At 44.8% G+C, this 5082-nt stretch overlaps 1 pseudogene; it reads right to left on the bottom strand.

Annotated features, from left to right (window-relative positions):
* Nucleotides 1-2917: 2917 nt before the first annotated feature.
* Nucleotides 2918-4855, bottom strand: LOC102844481 (annotated as a pseudogene).
* Between the last annotated feature and the right edge of the window lie 227 nt (nucleotides 4856-5082).

Genomic DNA, 5082 nt, shown 5'->3' with positions numbered 1-5082 from the left:
AGGAGATTTTTGATTACTCCTTCAATATCTTCACTTATCATGGGTCTGTTGAGAATTTCCATTTCCTCTTAAGTCCATTTGGGTATATTATATGTTTCTAAGAATTATTTAATTTCATCTGAGTTATCTAGTTTGTTACCATACAGTTGTTGACACTATTTTGTCATTATTTCTGTTGGGTCACATAACATCTCCTCTTTTGTTTTGTTAATTTTTGCTATTTGCATCCCCTCCATACCCCCCTCACTCGCCCCATACCACCAGTTTTGCTGAAAGTTTCTTTTTTAGGAATCAGCTTCTGGCTTCATTGGTCCCCTCTTTGGTTCTTTGTTTTCTTTGTTTATGCACTAATCTTTGGTATTTCCTTTTTTTCCCCTTGTAGATTTAGGCTAGTTTGCTATTCTCTGTCTAGTTCCTGAAGCTGCATAGTCACTTTGAGATCTTTCTTTCTTTTTTTTATTGCAGGCATTTATTTCTCCTCTGAGTCTTGCCTTTACAACATCTCCTAAGTTTTGTATGTTGTGCTGTCATTTTCATTTAACTCTAAAAATTTGTGATTTATCCTTTGATGCCTACTTTGGCCCATTGGTAGTTTAATATTATGTTGATTATCTTCCTTGTGATAGATTTTTCTCTCAGTGACTTCTAGCTTCACTCCATTATGGACAGAGAGAATACTTTGCATGATTTCAAGCTTTGGAAATTTTTCAATATTCCTTTTGTGACCTAAAATATGGACTGTATTGAAGAGTTATCCATGTGCACTGGATTGAATATGTATTGTGCTGATTTTGGTGAAGTGCTCTATCCATGTCGCTAGGTGTAGCCTCCACTCAAGGTTACTGTTTCCCAACATGCAGCAGCTCAGCCAGCAGTTCAGCCAGCAGTTCTCAGCACCAACTGGAAGTGGAGATATTATTGTTGTTGTTATGTGCCGTTGAGTAGTTTGCGACTTAGAGCGACCCTATGTACAACAGTCCTAAACCCTGCTCTATCCTATGCCCATCTCACTGTCTCTGACACACCCATCCTGATTACCCCAGTCACTAAATCAATCCACCTCATAGAGTGTCTTCCCCTCCTGCACTGTCCCTCCACCCTCCCAAGCATGACGTCCCTCTCCAAGGACCTGTCTCTCCTTACAACATGTCCAAAGTATGTCAGACGAAGCCCCAGAATCCTTGCCTCCAAGGAGCAGCCTGGTTTAACCCTCTCCAGGATGAATTGATCCTCAGGAAGTTTATGTTCTTGATTTAAAAGACCTGAGCACAAAAGGACTGGTAGAGTGCTGACTATGGATGCAGACTCCACTGCAGTGCTTTTCTGTGGCAAATCACAGCAAACTTGCAGGAAACAGTGTTTGGGTGTGTGTGCAGTTGGGAGGGTGTCATGTTCTAGAAGGAACCCCAGAGGAGTCTGCTTTGTTTCTACTGCAGACTTCACTGGAACAGGTTGGCTGTTAGTGTTGCCTTCACTGAATTGCCTGTTAATACACAACAGCTTCAGTAAGCAATCCTCCACACCGACTAAAAGAAAGAGCAGACAGACCATAACTGAATCCCTGGGAAGTCCATCTTGTTGGTTTCAGAGGCCTGAGCCGTGGATGAGAGGCAGGATAAATGCTGACTGAAAGAGTAGATTTCCTTGGTGCAACCTCTGTGGAAGGCGGTATGGTGCTTTCTCAAAAAGTTGCAAATAGTGATAACATTAGACCCAGCAATTCCACCACTAGGAATATACCCCAAAGAGACCATAACTGACATCTAAGCAGATATATGCACATCCATGTTTATCACGGCTTTGTTCACAATAGCAAGGAGTTGGAAACAACCCAGGTGCCCATTAACAAACGAATGGATAGAGAAGCTGTGGTATATTCACACAATGGAATACTATGCTGCATTGAAAAACAAATAACTCATGCAATGTTATTAAAAATAGGTGACCCTGGAGGACATTATGCTGAGTGAAGTGTCTCAGCCACAAAACGACAAATACTGCATGGTGCCACTGTTGTAAAACAGGACTGACATCAGGGTTGGGAGGACACTGAGAAAGATGGGTTCAATAATGTATACTGCATTGAAGCAGATGAGGGAGAAGACTGTTTAAAAGGGATATGTGATTAGATATTTTTGTCATGACGGAAATCCAGAGCCAAGGCTGTATAGTGGAGTGGACCTGGGGGAGGTTTTGTAAAACAATGAAAGAATTTTTGTTTTACTTTTCCAAGAGAGTAGTGTACTAGGGGGGAAGGTTGGGAGGGGAGAAGAGTGCAACAATGAATGGATGGAAATCCAAAGTCTCTGTAAATTTTCATGGAAATTAATAATAAATTTTTTAAAAAGAGTAGATTTCTTGGCATAGGCCTTCTGTGGCAATTCAGAGGAGGTCTACACAACCCACAATATCTGGGGTGGGGAGGGGCAGGACTGTTCCAGGTTCTTGGGGAGATCTGCCTTGTGGATTTTAGGTCAGACACTTGGATTCCCTCTCTTTTTATAGTTGGTACAGCAGTGATTATGGAAGGAGGCTCTTCTCTGAGACCACTAACTCAGCTCACAGCAACTAGAACCTGTGTGGCTGGGGAGGGGCAGGAGTGGCAGAAGGGGCAATTTTCCTACCATATGCTGCTTATTATTGATTCTTGCCTGTCTACAGTGCCTCCTTGCTTTCCCCCGCTCCCTGGTTCAGAGTACCTTAAGTTAAACACTGTTTCCTTGTTGTGGTTCTTATATTTGTGGGTAAGGGTTGTTTGTTCATGCCCACATAATCCAAGATTTGAGATCTATAGCTTTTAATATAGATTTTCAACCAAGGGCCTGATTGGCTCAGCTAATTCTTTTTTTTTTTTTTAAACAGTTTTTTATCGGGAAACATTTGGGTATGCCCTTCCCACCCCCAGGGAATGTCCATTCTAATCTTCCTGGGGTGCTTTTTAAATTTTTTTCTTCTTCTTCTTAGTGCCCTTGTTGACGGCCTCCTCAGGTCCACTGTTGACAGGCTCCTCCTTGGAAAGCTGCTTCTTTTTCTTCGGGACACTGTTTGCAACCTCTTCAGGGTCTTCTGGTTCCTCTCTGGAGGAAGATTTCTTCCTCTTTGGGACTTTTGCATTTACAGTTAGCTCTTCAAAGTCACTGTTGACCAATTCCTTGGACAGAGATTTCTTTTTCTTGGGTTTACAGAGAGCAGAGCTGGACTGATTTTCCATTCTGTTCTCCTGCGGGGCCTCCTGGGGCTTTTTCTTTTTCTTCTTTTTGGGTTTTTCTTCGGTTTCCTCATATTCCTGATCTTCAAGAGTGTCTTTGTTTTCTGAGGATGCAAGTGCAAGCGCAGCCAGTCGTTTCTTCTCCTTCCTCAAGTGCTTCTCCTTTTTCTCCAGCTCCTTGGTAATCTCAACAGCCACTTCTTCTGCCTGAACCATGGCTTCTTTCATGACTTCTAAGTTTTTCCGTGGTATCTCTCCAGTGTCATAGAAGGAGAGTCGCTCCTCAACTTGTTCATGGAGCTTTTCTCCAAATACACTCGTAGGCACCTCGGGAGCAGTCAATTCATGAGGCAATGCTGCATTTGTTTGTCAGGTATCATGAGATGCGGCCTTTGTTCTTAGCAGCTACTCGGCCAATGAAGGTGGAGCAGAAAATGAGTCCATTTTTGGGAGTGTTTCCTTTTGTCTTCAAAGCTCTGAACAGGGCCTTTTCAGCCCCAAGGATCTGTACTGTGGAGGCTGAATACTTGGCCAGGTTAGTGAGACTGCCAGCATGCGCAATGAGGCATGCACCTACCACTTCCCTGATTAAGGCTGACAGGCTAGGTGCTACTTGGCCCATCTTGGACCGCAGGTAAGTGTGTCAACTCTGCCGGTATTCAGAAAGAGACACCACGCGGCTGGAGAAACTCTCAATGTTGATCAAGTTGATGGCAGAGATGTCCATGCCCATGGAGGACCGTGAGGCATCCAGAATAGCCTTAGCCTTGGCTCCGTCCATAGTCAACTCCTCCAGTTTCTCCAATTTGTCCTCATTCAGCTCCTTGCGGTTTCCAATGAACTGGGTGAGATGGCAGTATGTGGCTTTGTCATAGACGATCTTCACCAGTTCTGAAAATTAGTAGCCATACCACTCCCTAACACACATGGAGAAGGTGTTGATATCTTTATCCAATTGGTCTAGAAGGCTGATTGACTGGGTGATCATGCTGTCCACCCGGTTCACATTAAACTTGACTTTAGCCCGGGAGTAGCTGTATCCCAGCCCCAGTTGGGCTTTACTGACAGAAAGATCAGTGAGGCCTTTCACCAAATTATGGAAGTGCAGGCGAATTCCTCGCAGGATCTCTGCTATCACACCTCCGGTCTGACAGGTGTACCCCAACTCCTCTTGTATAGCAGCACCAATCTTAGGGTCTCCAACCCCCAAAAGGACTTTTTCCTTTTTGGAGGGAAGGTTAGTCTCCAAGAGTAGGCGGAGATCCTCGTGAACAACGCCTTCAGACACAGCGTTGGCATTTTTCCAAGGCAGCTTGGGAAGAGACAAAAGGAGAGAAGGCCACTAGACGAACGACATTGTGGAACTTGCACAGATTGAGCACGCACTCCTCCACCTGGGGCAGCAGCAGGCTGATCCCTTCTACTTCCTTCAGAGCTGATCCCCCCCACTTCCTTCAGGGTTGATTCCCCCCCACACACACACACATCCTTCAGGGCTGATCCCACCACTTCCTTCAGGGCTGATCCCCTCCACTTCCTTCAGAGCTGATCCCCCCCACTTCCTTCAGGGCTGATCCCCCCCACTTCCTTCAGCGCAAGCAGCGCGTAGCCAACCTCGTGCTCAAACAGCACGTGCAGCAGCACCATGGTGCCCGCTCCTCGCACAGCTCGAAATCAGCTAAATTTTTTTAACTGAGGCTCACAGCTTGCAGGTCAGTCAGCAGATTGGCCTTTGGCTAAGAGACTAACTCTATCGGACACAACTGAAATAAGAATGGGCAATTTTTTTTTTCTTTTCAAAGAGAAAAATGAACTGGGGGTGGAAACAGGTGGGCAGGGAGGAAAATGTGTGACAATGAATGAAGGAAAAAAAA

This window comes from Elephantulus edwardii, unplaced genomic scaffold (assembly GCF_000299155.1).
Source record: "Elephantulus edwardii isolate Elephantulus edwardi_28Jun2011 unplaced genomic scaffold, EleEdw1.0 scaffold00066, whole genome shotgun sequence".
NCBI lineage: Eukaryota > Metazoa > Chordata > Mammalia > Macroscelidea > Macroscelididae > Elephantulus > Elephantulus edwardii.
Note: the sequence above shows the minus strand (reverse complement) of the source record. Positions and strands in the feature narration are given on the sequence as shown.